General features: G+C 40.8%; 1 protein-coding gene across 1 annotated transcript in view; it reads right to left on the minus strand.

Annotated features, from left to right (window-relative positions):
- krt222 (keratin 222) overlaps positions 1 to 15,011 on the minus strand; it is a 58,097-nt gene that overhangs the window by 40,521 nt on the left and 2,565 nt on the right. The window lies entirely within an intron of this gene.

Raw genomic sequence — 15,011 nt, forward strand, 5'->3', positions numbered from 1 at the left:
TTTTATTTTCATGACTATTTACATTGTAGATTCTCACTGAAGGCATCAAAACTATGAATGAACACATATGGAATTATGTACTTAACAAAAAAGTGCGAAATAACTGAAAACATGTCTTATATTTTAGATTCTTCAAAGTAGTCACCCTTTGCTTTTTTATTAACAAGGGAAAAAAATTCCACTAATTAACCCTGACAAAGCACACCTGTGAAGTGAAAACCATTTCAGGTGACTACCTCATGAAGCTCATTGAGAGAACACCAAGGGTTTGCAGAGTTATCAAAAAAAGCAAAGGGTGGCTACTTTGAGGAATCTAAAATATAAGACATGTTTTCAGTTATTTCACACTTTTTTGTTAAGTACATAATTCCATATGTGTTCATTCATAGTTTTGATACCTTCAGTGATAATCTACAATGTAAATAGTCATGAAAATAAAGAAACACATTGAATGAGAAGGTGTGTCCAAACTTTTGGCCTCTACTGTACCTGACCTCTGTGACTCTACATTCCTCTGCCTCCGTTCCCTGCAAGGGTGGGCGCTTAGGAGCTCTTTGATCGTTTCTTATGTGATCCCTCATTTTCTGTACAAGGACCCTTTTAGGTGTTTGCCAGAAAGAATGAAAAGAAACACCTGTTATAAAAACATACAATAGCTTTGATCCATTCTCTAACAATTATAAAAACAAACTCAGTGCCAGAAGGGTTTTGTCTGTACATGATATCATTACGCAAGTCTTTTTGACTTGAAGGTATTGTAGTTTAAATCCAAAACCGCAGAAGGGATTATCTTCACATAAACTCTTTACCAGACTTTGCTGTAGGGGCTATGTTCAGCTAAAGCATGTTTTATGAGCTTTTACTTGCTGTGTAGTGGTATTGTAAGAGACAGACACCGCAATAACAGTCGGTTTTAAGAATACCACATCACTCAACCTGCGACCCACATGACTAATTTATGCCTTTCAAATGCTCATTCAAGCATACATGATCCATGCTTCTACTGAAAATATCATTACAGTCATTGCACTAACCATTTAAATGTGTAACAGGAAAGGCTCGTAGTGACTACAGGAAATCAGCCAACTTCAGGGTTCTCAGGCCCTGTGTGTTGCAAAGGTGTTGCAAAAAAGCTATTAAAAACTGGACCAGCATCAAACGGCAGACGAATTCCAGTGAATAGCTTCAGTGTTGCCAAACATTTTCAATGGAAAGTAACTAAAGCCTACTCCAATAGTCACTAAACGTTGCTAGATTGCGTCACGCGCTAATTGCATTTTTATGACATCATAACATGTATACACAGTACAATTCATAACATGAAGTCACACTAAACTTAACTGACTAGATTTAACAGCTATTTTTAAAGATGCTATAATCTCACCAATATAAATCTAAATCTACCTCTAATTTCAAACCCTTTTTAATGAAGACTGTTGTCTAGACTGTGGAATTGAAGTATCATGAAGGGAGAGGATCCAGACACTGGAATAAACTCACTCTGTGTATTTTGAGAAAAATAAAACTTAATTAGTTAAAAAAAAAAAAAAAAGTGAAAAAATAGTCAATTTGGACTTTCATTCATCAGGTGGCTAGAGACACAAGTCCAAATAAATGCTAATGTTGCTCTGTGTCTGCTGAATGTGTAAACTGGCAACTGTTTGCAAATATATTTGCCATATCAACTTTAAAGGTGATAATATGTCAGTGTGTTTACCGAGACCCAGGACTTATTGCCACAGATCAGACAAATGCCATGGTATACAGCGGCACAGCAAGTTATGTAACTATCGTTAGCTGGGTTGTTGCTGCAGTTGCTGCTGTGAATCTGACATGCAGAGAGAACAATATGCACACCGGCTCCAGACACCAGGGGTGGGGCTAGAAGGGGGGGCACCGGGTGGCACCCTCCCCCCCCTTTTATCCATTATTCTGATACCATAGAACCAGCACTGGAATTGTTTAGTTTTTTTTTTTAAAGTGGCAGACGAAGCCTATAGAAGTTGTGTATTGTATTTGGATATATAATTTGTTTAAAATGAAACCAAGTGAAACTAATAATAAATGTGGTTTTATTTAGCAAAATTACATGTTGTTTTATTGTGAACCCACAATTGTCGAAGAGTTCATATCCTATCCAATAGTTTTTATATTTCTAAGCAGATTTTCTATGTTGTATTCTGATTAAAAAAAAAAAAAAAAAAAAAAAAAGGATGGTGACGGCCAAAATACCAAAAACACGGCTTGCAAAACGGGAGTTCATAAATCGGTGGGTGACGTCACGGTGCCTACGTCCCCTTATTTTATACAGTCCATGGCACAGACACAGAACGGACAGCGAGCGGACTGTGAAGTGTGAAAAGTGAACTGGATTCGAATCGCTGACTACACCTTTGACTCAGACAGTATCAGAACCAAACCGTACACACCTCAGACTTTAATTCTAATCATACCATCAGTGGTTGCCATCCAGACACACCTTGACATGATTCCATACATTTGATGGTCTAGAAGTCAAACGTGGCATACAGATGAAAGGAACACCTTTGAAGGTGTTTTATGACTACATAATGAAGGGAACTGAAGGGTACGGCTCAATTCACATGCATGACCCAGGCAGGGTGGTTCTTCCTGACTGACTTGAAAGGTCGGCGGAAAATGAATGGCCATCAGAAATGCTGCTTTGCACCGTCCCACACTGGTTCTTCCACAATAATGAGCCACAGCGGGACAAAGCAACAGCTTTGGTGTCTGGAGCCGGTGTGCGTATTGTTCGGCTGGAAAGGATAAATTAGGCAGATTTTTAGACATTAAAAACAAGGTTAACAACCTGAGGGAACTCAATTACAATTACATTAAAGTCAGTCATTATAATAAGTAAATAAAAAGTACAGTGACAGGGCCTGAAAAAGAATTATCCTCGTCATAAACTGTTTTGCAATGCACCTCAGGGTTACAAAGTACTTACTTATCACCCAAAACAATTACAATAGGAGTGCCACACTTAGCTGTCATTTAGTGCTATGTAGAACAAGGATGGGCAAATATTTTAAACAGACGAACAAGTCCAGGCCGTGTACTTGATGTTGTACTGGAGGTTAGTGGGGTCAGCAGAGGGGCTGGTAGATAGGGTGTGGTTATGTCTGGGTAGGTAGCACTCTTGTTTGTTTGATCCCACCTGCCAGCGTGCGATATCGTGACAACATAATGAACCCTAATTCCCACGTCAGAAAGGCCTCTCATTATCATGGCATTCTGCGACAGCACGTGTAGAGCGCTACAGGGACCTGAGCTGCGCGTGAGCCATGCTCAATGTGCAGAATGTAACTAATGTTACATAAGAACTGTACTTAAGCACAAGTTTGAGGTATTTGTACTTTACAAATTTACCTTTACTTGAGTCTTTTTCTTTTCCTGCCACTTTCTACTTGTACTCCGCTACATTTCAGAGAGAAATGTTGTACTTTTTACTCCACTACATTACTCTGACAGCGTTAGTTACTAGTTACTTTCCACATTAGGATTTGTGCACACAAAACACATGTAGTTTATAACATAACAATATAATGAACCCAAATTACCACGTCAGAAAGGCCTCTCATTGTCATGGCATTCTGCGACAGATAGGTGTAAATGAGGGTGCAATTTGGAGGTATGTCCCTCTTTGGCTGATGTATTTTAAAGATGGAGGCGCAACATGGCGGCCGTCATTCGAGCGACTCGCTCCTATGTATTCTGAATGATTCTGAATGGCAGATTCTACACTAGACTACTTTGATTAGTTGGTGGAAGTTATTACACATGAATGAGCACATATTTGTGAAAGAACAAAGGGGTTTTTGCTAAGAATCAACTCAAAACATTACACAATGTAGGTGTAAGAAATGTTCACAGATATGGCTCAACACTGTTATTACTTCAGAAAGGTAGCAGAAGAAAAAAAAAATAAGCCACGGTTTGAAAACACCTGATTAAAGGGCAGCAACTGCTCGTCAACCCATTAACTCTAACATAACACCCGCAACTTGTAAGTGAACCGTTTCACATGGTCCACACTGGTTACAAATCCTTTAAAATTATATATAGACGTGTTTTTATAATTGTCTGCGGCAATGGGAACACACAGGTTTCATGGGAAATGAAGGCAACTCAGTTTCAAAGTAATCTTAAGAATTTAAAACAAGGCCGTATAAAAAAAATAAAATAATATAGTCCAGGGCTGTTGCTGCCAACATCAATTTTTACCAGTACTGCAAATCCTTATTTTTCCACAGTTGATAGGCATTACAAATTTGGTAGCAGACAGAAAGGGAAGGATTGCTACACATGAGTGTAATGTCGAATTTGTAAATATCTTAACACACTTCATCCAGTCGTCCTGGATCCCATTACAACATCGCAGTCTTGTGCATCTGCCACTGGGGGGGTCAGACACTAGCCTATATTGTCATGTTTTCCGTGACTAGCTTCTGCAATACACCCGTTGTGGGTCAAGGTCACTTGAATTAAAACGTGCTGACAGATTGGCCTGCCTGGATGTCATCAAACCACAACATGGCATAAGAATGATGTTTATCTGAAGGACAATTGCAGACCTCTGTCTTTCTGTAAAAGGGCATTGTGGAGGAAGCACAGAAACTATTTTTGTTTAGTAAAATCCTACTTCAGAGTTTGGCTAGCTAGAAAGTGCATTTTAAGATGTAAAGACAAATAAAGTATCCTCAGGGACTATAATCTAACTATATCATTATAGCAGAATATGTAGAAAATACCTCAATTTGAAATGACGAGGCATTCTCAAATATCAGCAGCACTGTGTTGATATTTAGTCTTGAAAAATGATGTTTGAGGTCTGTTTGTAGAGCATCAAACACATTTCCATCAACCCAACAACTTATTGGCTTATGAAAACATGGATTCGCTATACGTAAAGGCCATCTTAAGAACCCATTGCACACAAGGCCACCGTGTGAGAAATGCTCATATTAGCTGCTCTGCAAGACATTTGCATTCACAGAATGAGTGAGATTGAAGATCTAGTAAAACAGAAATAAATAGTAGGCCAATTACCATTTAAAGCTATAGTACGTAGTTACGTAGTAGGACACCACAATCTTGTGAACATAGCCATACTGAGAAATACAGAAAGTTGTGTAGAGCTGATAGTCTTAATTAGCTTTGTAGCAACTCATTTGGCAATGGCTTGAATGTGAGGGACGTTCATCAATATCAAAAAGTTACACACTAAAGCTTTAATGCCATAATTTACTCTTCACCACGTTTGGAGTTTATGAAAATGTACGTGCAAGTTGCTGATCAAACGTTTGATGTCATTCTAAATGAGACATAAATCTGAGAGTATACAAAGCTATAACATATTATGCAACAGCAGCAGCCTGAGGTAGCAACACTGGAACAAATATGTTTTCTGAGCAATAACTGGTAAGTCAATCAATCAGTCAATTTATTTGTCACAGAAATCAGTGAAATGTAATCCCATCAGCTCCTTTGTGGTGGTGGTTGGGGGCGTATCCTTATCTGGGTAATTTTGATCTTTAATGATTCTCCTAGCTTTTTTTTCATGCAGCGCCTGGCGTAAATATCCTTTAGGCAGGGTAGAGCACTGTCTACTGTGTGCTCTTTGAGTAAGTGTGCCAACACCTTTTTAATCACCTTGGCATCACATGGTCATGTGAAGAATACTGTTTCATAGAAGTCTATCTTTGTCAGATCTATTTGTTTTCCATGATATCCTTCTGATCCAGCAACCATCCCCTTGGCACCAGGGATGTGCGTGTCTTTTTTATCCTTTTTTTTTGCATTCCTTTTTCAGTTAAGCAATGTTAAAAAATTACATTTAATTCAAAGGGGTCAAATCCAATTTGTTGAGCTGGGTAACATTTGTTGAGTAGTCCACTGTTTAAACGGTCGGCCCTTTCACTTGTTTATTAAAGAAATATATAAACTTTGCACAAAAGTAAGGAAATTTGTGTTTGGTAGATTATTTCTCTGGTAACAATGGACCTCATTCACCAATATCTTCCTAAATTTTCTCTTAAATATGTTCCTAAGAAGGTTTCTAAGAAAAGTCTACGCCGGATTCATGACGTGTTCTTAAACAGCAGAAATTGTTCGCACCTGTGTTCTTAGGATTGATGAATCCCACGTCTTCGTAACTGAAAGCGCGTGCCAGTTGTTCCTAATTAGCATAAGAAAACGCCCCAAAAATTCCCATATAAGGACATGACACTTCCTGTGCACCTCCTGGGAGACAGGTTGTCGGAGCTTGTCGGAGGTTGTCGGAGCCGCGGTGGAGGAAGTACTGAATCTCAGTATTAAGTACAAATAACCAGAGACATATTTACTTTAGTAAAAGTATAAGGTGTCCACAACCACAAAAATGGCCTGGCTTTTAAGAAAAGTTCCTATCCTAACCATGAAACGGAAATATGTTGTTAGAATCGGAATGCGGTTGGTTTTATTCATGGATGTATTTCATTTTCTTTAACCATGCAAGTAAGCAAATAAAGTGTGTGAAGCAGCGCAAATGGAGACATGTGAAGAGGTCCAGCCAAACAAATAAGATATGAACGCGTCTTGCACAGCCTGGCGGAGGAGTAAACGACGCTGTGGAGAGAAATAGATGTAGCAACTTTGATTTAAAAATGGGAATAATAAAAAAACAAACGTTTTCATTTTCACTTTTACCGGAGGCTGTATTACCGAGGGTCAGCGGCGCTGCGCCCGGGCTCTGCAGCACCAGAGCCGGCTTGGATCAGCGTTGCCCCATATATACAGTATCTACGGCAACCAAACTTTACTGGTGAGAGAAACGTGTGACGGTCAGGAAGACGTTTTGGCAGAGGGGAAACTGATCAGAAAATGTAACGGAACATTGTAAAAAATGTAGTGGAGTAGAAAGTATAGATAATTGCTGCAAAGTGTAACAAAGTAAAAGTCAAAAGTAGGCTATGCACTATTGAGTCTACTTAAGTTGTCAGGGTCCCACCGTCACCAGCACTCACTCCTCTCTCTCTCATTCTCCAGCACACACTCCTCCCACTGATTCATACTCCTCGTCACTCACGCAGATCAGACGCTCCCTGTCTCTGTTCTCAGTTTTGGATCATTGAAATAAAGTTCTGTTTAACTACTCCAGTCTGTCTCCTGGTCGTTCCCTGACATAAGTAAAGTACAGATACGTGAAAAATGTACTTAAGTACAGTTACGAAGAATTTGCACTTTGTTACATTCTACCACTGCATTTCGGCCCTATAAATAGCGATCAATCACCAAATAACGCAGGATTTAATCAGTTTGCTGATGTAAATTGCAGTGTTAGTGTCTTTTTTTGAATAATATGATTTTTTATCAACAAATGATTCAATTCAATTTTATTTATAGTATCAAATCATAGGTTATCTCGAGACACTTTACAGATAGAGTAGGTCTAGACCACACTCTATAATTTACAAAGCCCCAACAATTCCAATTCCCTCAAGAGCAAGCAGTGCGACAGTGGCGAGGAAAAACTCCCTCTTGGGAAGAAACCTCGGACAGACCCAGGCTCTTGGTAGGCGGTGTCTGACGGGCCGGTTGGGGGTGTGATGAACAGTGGCAATAATAGTCACATTAATAATGGAACAGTGACTGGATGTAGCGGGAAGCTGCAGGGTTCAGCAGGAAGCAGCATGACATTGCAGGGCACCGCTGAGCTCAGCAGGGAGTGCAGCAGGACCGACGGTGACAGCTGGAACCAGGATCTTGGTGCCAACGTTCTCCAAGGAAATACGCTGGGTGAAAAAACATAAGGACTCCGGGGAGTAAACTCCCCAGAAGCTAGGATTAGTAACAAGCATTTCTGGGACGGGATACACACAAATAGTAATAGTAATAGTAATAGAAAGGGAGAGGAGAGAGCAGCTCAGTGTGTCAAAGGAAGGAAGGAAGTCCCCCGGCAGTCTAGAACTATAACAGCGTAACTATAACAGCGTAACTAAGAGAGACAGGTCATAAGGAGAGGTAGCTTTTTCGGGCTTAGAACTCTCCCCCTGCCGGATCGCGCTTGGCTGGCCTGCCTCCCTCTATTTTGTTATGTATTATTAATCTAACAATTATGAAGAGAAGCAGGTGGGCCAGTTAGGTGAACACTGCAACTCCTCACTCCCTAACTATAAGCTTTATCAAATAGAAGAGTTTTAAGTTCATTCTTGAAAGCGATTACAGTTTCTGCCCCCCGGAACCAGATCGGGAGCTGGTTCGATAGGAGAGGAGCCTGATAACTGAAGGCTCTTGCTCCCATTCTACTTTTAGAGACTCTAGGTACCACCAGTAACTCTGCATTCTGGGAGCGCAGTGCTCTAGTGGGACAATAAGGTATTAGGAGCTCTTCTAGATATGATGGTGCTAGACCATTTAGAGCTTTGTAGGTCAAGAGAAGGATTTTAAACTCAATCCTGGATTCAACAGGAAGCCAGTGCAGAGAAGCTAATACAAGAGAAATATGATCTCTTTTCTTAGTTCTTGTGAGAACACGGGCTGCAGCATTCTGGATCAGCTGGAGAGTCTTAAGGGACTTATTTGAGCAACCTGAAAGTAGGGAATTATAATAGTCCAGCCTGGACGTAACAAATGCATGGACTAGTTTTTCAGCGTCATTTTGAGACAGGATATTCCTAATTTTGGCAATGTTACGAAGATGAAAAAAGGCTGTTCTTGAGGTTTGTTTTAGATTGGCATTAAAGGATATATCCTGATCAAAAATAACTCCTAAATTTCTGACAGTAGTGCTGGAGGCCAGGGCAATACTATCCAGAGCAGCTATGTCTTTAGATAATGAGGTTCTGAGGTGTTTAGGTCCCAGTACAATAACTTCAGTTTTGTTAGGGTTTAACATCAGAAAATTATAGGTCATCCAGGATTTTATATCTTTAATGCACGCTTGAAATTTAGCTAACTGACTTGTTTCGTCTGGTTTGATTGACAAGTATAATTGGGTGTCATCCGCATAACAGTGAAAGTTAATTGAGTGTTTCCTAATAATATTGCCTAGAGGAAGCATATATAAGGAGAATATAATTGGTCCAAACACTGAGCCTTGAGGAACCCCATGGCTAACTTTAGCGTACTTGGAGGATTTATCATTAACATTAACAAATTGAGATTGATCAGAGAAATAGGACTTAAACCAGCTTAGAGCAATTCCTTTAATGCCAACCAAGTGTTCCAATCTCTGTAACAGGATTGAATGGTCAATAGTGTCAAATGCAGCACTATGATCTAGTAAAACAAGAATGGAGACAAGTCCTTTGTCTGCAGCAGTTAAAAGGTTGTTAGTAATTTTCACCAGTGCCGTCTCTGTGCTATGATGCTTTCTAAATCCTGATTGAAGGTCATCAAATAAACTATTGCTATGTAGAAAATCACATAACTGATAAGCAACCACCTTCTGAAGGATCTTGGAGAGAAAGGGAAGGTTAGATATAGGTCTATAGTTTGCTAAGACCTCAGGATCAAGGGTGGGTTTTTTCAGAAGAGGTTTTATCACAGCTACTTTAAATGACTGCGGTACATAACCTGTTAATAAGGAGATATTGATCATATCTAGTAATGAAGTGTTTACAACGGGTAAAGCTTCTTTGAGTAATCTCGTTGGGATGGGGTCTAAGAGACAGGTAGATGGCTTAGCTGAGGATATCTTTAACATTAATTGTTGGTCTATAGGATAAAAGCAGTCTAAGTATATGTCGAGACTAGTCGTTATTTCTAGTGACTCTGCGTTTAAAGGTGAACCGTTAGAAGTTGAGGGCAAATGGTGATGAATTTTATCTCTAATTGTTATAATTTTATCATTAAAGAAGCTCATGAAGTCATCACTACTCAGAGCTAGAGGAATAGATGGCTCAGTAGAGCTGTGGCTATCTGTCAGCCTGGCTACAGTGCTGAAAAGAAACCTTGGGTTGTTCTTGTTTTCTTCTATTAGTGATGAGTAATAGTCTGATCTGGGCTTTCTTAGGGCCTTCCTATAGGTTTTGAGACTTTCTTGCCAATCCAATCGGGATTCTTCCACTTTTGTGGAACGCCACTTACATTCGAGGTTTCGCGAGATTTGTTTTAATTTGCGAGTTTGGGAGTTATACCAAGATGCTAATTTCCTTTGCTTCATCATCTTCTTTTTCAGGGGAGCAACAGAGTCTAAGGTCGTCCGTAGGCAAGTCGTAGCACCGTCTACAAATGTATCAATTTGAGAGGGACTGAGGTTAACATAGAGGTCCTCTGTTATGTTAAGGCATGACATAGAGTCGAATGCTGTTGGAATATCTTCTTTAAATTTAGCTATAGCACTGTCAGATAGGCATCTGATGTAGAAGCTTTTATCTAATTTAATATAGTCAGGTAGTAAGAATTCGAAAGTGATTAAAGAATGATCTGTTAATACCGAATTCTGCGGAAATTCAAAACAGTGCGTCGCCTTGTGCACACTCTGACTGAAACCGATTGAATCCAATAATGAGTTGAAAGCAGTACTAAGGCTATCATTGTCAACGTCCACATGGATATTAAAATCACCTACAATAAGTACTTGGTCTGATTTAAGGACTAAACATGATAAAAACTCTGAGAAATCAGATAAAAATTCAGAATACGGACCTGGAACCCTGTTAATAACAACGAATATAATTGGCTGTAATGTTTTCCATTTTGGATGTTGAAGATTACGAACAAGACTTTCAAAGGAGTTATAATTTAATTTAGGTTTAGGAGTAATTAACAGGCTTGCATCAAAGATGGCTGCAACTCCCCATCCTTGGCTTGAGCCTCTAGGAATTTGAGTATTAATATGACTGGGAGGAGTGGCTTCATTTAGACTAACATAGTCTTCATGGCCCAGCCAGGTTTCAGTAAGACAAAATAAATCAATGTTATTATCTGATATCAACTCGTTTACCAATAATGCTTTAGAAGACAGAGATCTAATATTTAATAGTCCACATCTAATTTTCCTATTTTGTTCTATCGTTGCAGTCGTTTTAATTCCAATTAGGTTGTTAAGTATAGCGCATCTTTTGTTTACCTTTGATTTAACCGATCCGAGTCGGGGAACAGACACCGTGCTTATTAGACTATGAGTGGGTGACTGCTCCAACGGAAGCACAGGGGGCATAGTACTGCACCCCTGATTACTAATATCAAACTTGGGTTGTCATGGTTTATGTCTGATAAACTCAGTCAGATTTTTGGATATGAGAGCGGCTCCGTCCCAGGTGGGATGAATGCCGTCTCTCTCCATCAGACCAGGCTTTCCCCAGAACGCCCCCCAGTTATTCACATAGCCCACATCATTAGCTGGGCACCACCCCGACAACCAGCGGTGGAAGGATGACGTACGGCTGTACATTTCATCATTGGTCAGGTTTGGCAGGGGTCCAGAGAAAACTACTGAGTCCGACATTGTCTTTGCGTATGCACAAAGTGACTCAACATTCAATTTAGTGATCTCCGATTTACAACCATTACCCCCTACGTGAAGTATGATCTTACTGTATTTACTGTTCTTTTTAGCCAGCAGCTCTAGATGGGATTCTATATCGCCCGCTCTTGCCCCGGGGACACATATGACCGTAGGTACTGTAGCCGCTGGGGCCGCCGGCTTCACATATCGCAGTATAGAGCTCCCAATAACCAGAATTGGCTTCTCAGCGGGTGTATCACTGAGTAGGGAGAAACTGTTGGAGAGGCGAAGACGCTCTGGTTTAGAGCAACCGTCATCATGTGCACTCCCTGGTCTAGATCTAACGCTACGCTTCCCTCTAACGCTACGCTTCCCTCGGACAGTCACCCACTCGCCCGGCTACCCGGGGTCTGACGGGGGACAGTTAGCAGAAGTTAAAGAAGCTACAGAAGCTACAGTATGGTGGTCCGCATTAACTACATGGTGCTGGCTAGCTACGGAAGCATACGATTCTGATTCCATGGTGCGGAGCCGTGACTCAAATTCACTAAGCCTTGCCTCCAGAGCAGCGAATATACTACATTTATTACATGTATCGTTATCACTAAAGGAGGCAGAGGAATAGCTAAACATTTGACACACAGAGCAAGAAAGAGCAGGAGAGGGAGAGGAATTAGCCATTGCTAATGGCTAAGCTAAAGTAGCTAACAGCGTTTTAACAATTGTAAATTCAGCGAGTCAGTCACTGTAAGTGAAGCTAAGTATAAGTGCTTGAGTAAAACAATTGTAATTCAAATGCAATCCAGGCAAATAGCCGCTAATTTAAACAGTAAAGCAGAGTTCAGTAAGTTTTTGCCGGAGCAGCAAACTAGCGTTTGTAACACGGAAACACCGGAAGTGACACAATACGCTCACCTTACACTTCAGCACGTCAGCCTCCTCCTTCCAGTCCTTAGTGGTCCCCTCCACTCCACAAAATGATCAGAAATACATTACAGTACAATACTATCATTGTAAACGACTGTAGAATTAAATAAAATGCAGTAAGCAATCATTCGGAGCAAATTGTCATCACTCAAATGTGCGTAAGAGTGCTTTTCAGTGTTCGTAGATTTTATTCTTAGCTAAGAACAAATCCAAGTTAAGAAAACATTAGTGAATGCCAGAATCTTTTTAAGAACACATTTCTTCGTAAGAACGGTTGGTGAATGAGGCCCAATGCTTTTTGGCAATAAATCTTATACCGTTGTAAAGCCTGATAAATGGTGCCCCATTTGTAAGGAACATGCATTTGTGGGATGAGCAGCAGCGCTGAGTATGTGGGTTGCGCCCAAATTTGCCAAATCTTCTCTGCCATTGCCAAATTGCTGTTGCTATTGACACTAGAGGAACGTTATGTTCAGTGATGAGTCCAGATTCTGCCTAGTGTCAAAGTGTGGAGAAAATGTGGTGAACGCTATGCTGATTGCTGCACCGATAGAGGAACACCTTTTGGTGGAGGCAGTGTGATGGTGTAGGGCGGCATCTCCCTCACTGGAAAAACGAGGCTTGTCATCATTGGAGGCAATCTCAATGCAGAGAGATATAGAGATGAGATTCTGCAACCAGTGGCAATCCCATATCTCCACAGTCTGGGACCGAACTCTATCCTCAGAGATGACAACGCTCGCCCCCACAGGGTTTATTAGAGACTACCTCCAGAATGTGGGAGTGGAGAGGATGGAATGGCCTGCCAGCAGTCCTGACCTCAACCCCATTGAACACTTGTGGGATCAGCTTGGGCGTGCTGTTCGTGCCGGAGTAACCAACTCAACCACATTGGCTGACTTGCGACAAATGCTGGTTGAAGAATGGGATGCCATCCCACAGCAGTGTGTGACCAGCATGAGGAGGAGGTGCCAGGCTGTTGTTGCTGTGTGTGGTTCTTCCACACGCTACCGAGGCTCCTGTTTGTTAAAATTGCCAATATGTCTTGTTTCTTCAAACTTCAATCATCCAATCCACCAAAACACCAAACGAGTCAATGGCAGAATAAGCTGTTTGGCATTGGCAGAGAAGATTTGGCAAATTTTTCATGGGCGCAACCCACATACTCAGCGCTACTGCTCATCCCACAAATGCATGTTCCTTACAAATGGGGCACCATTTGAAAGGGAACTAAACAGGCTTTACAACGGTTTAAGATGTATTGCCAAAAAGCATTGTTACCACAGAGAAATAATCTACCAAACACAACTTTCCTTACTTTTTGTGCTAAGTTTAGTATTTACTCAGAGAACCAAGGTTACAACTAGAGATGTTCCGATACTGCCTAAAACGCTGGTATCGGTATCGGGGAGTACTGGAGTTTATGCACCGATCCGATACCACGTAATAAAGCCCTAAAGAAAATCTACATTAAAGTAATTTATTTATGTTCTTTTCCCGTTATAACTGACTGTCAAACTGGAGAATAAAAGAAAATTCTACGGCATTCATTGTTTGTGTTTGTTCATGTTTCACAAAGAGTTTAACCTGAGCCAGACTGACAACAGAGATAGAAATCATATCACATCCATACAGGGATAGTAGTATACAGCTGTTAAAACATAATACAATATATGACACTCTGGTATCGGATCGGTACTCGGTATCGGCCGATACGCAAGTTCAGGTATCGGAATCGGTATCGGGAAGCAAAAAAGTGGTATCGGGCCATTTCTAGTTACAACGTAACCAAGCGTTTCAATGCAGCAGTAAACAAGGAAGTAGGCTGCTCCTGCATTGATTTATTACCATTTTCAGACAAGGGGAGAACATTTTCTCTTTGTTTAAGATCATTAAAAGTAAAGTTAGGTTTTGCTTTCTACTTCCGACTCATTTAAAAAAAGACAGAAAAAAGACAGAGAAAGAGAGCGATCTTCAGCACGCTGCAGTATGTCGGGCGCAAGTGAGAGAGAGAGAGAGAGAGAGAGAGAGAGAGAGAGAGAGAGAGAGAGAGAGAGAGCAGCCGTTAGCTCTAATGTTCTAACGCTGGGTTTTACAGACTGCTTTGTACAATTGAAACTCCGCTACCGCTCTGCAAAAGTTAACTCAGAGTCAACTTTGGCGAACGGGCAGGGGGATCTTCTATGCTAATTTAGAGGTCCTTCAAAGCCAGATGTATTATAAGACCAACCAGGTCAGACTTCATCTACTGGCGGCTGCTCTGTACTTGTGACCAATATCGCAAGACAATTTTTACCTTGACGTGCAGTTTTAATTTTAATCTCGCAAGATCTCGTGGGACGAGATCTTGTCACACCTCTATTTTTTACGAAACAATAACTTTTTTCATCCATGCTAGCTCTGTGGCTTCAGGAATAGAGCTGAAGATCTTTGGGTTCGGTCTTAATTTCTATCATTTTACACGGGCCTGGGCCGTGCTCAGGTTTGCGCTCCGGGTTGCGCGGTAAATGACGGGCTTTTAAAAAGCTGTCAATCAAAATGTAATTGTCGGGCCTAACTTTTAAGGCCTGATTACAGCTCCATTCAGGAATGGCAATGTTAGTCAGTTGGTCGGTTCCATAGACTGTATAAA

Source organism: Perca flavescens, chromosome 2, assembly GCF_004354835.1.
Source record: "Perca flavescens isolate YP-PL-M2 chromosome 2, PFLA_1.0, whole genome shotgun sequence".
In the NCBI taxonomy this organism is placed as follows: domain Eukaryota; kingdom Metazoa; phylum Chordata; class Actinopteri; order Perciformes; family Percidae; genus Perca; species Perca flavescens.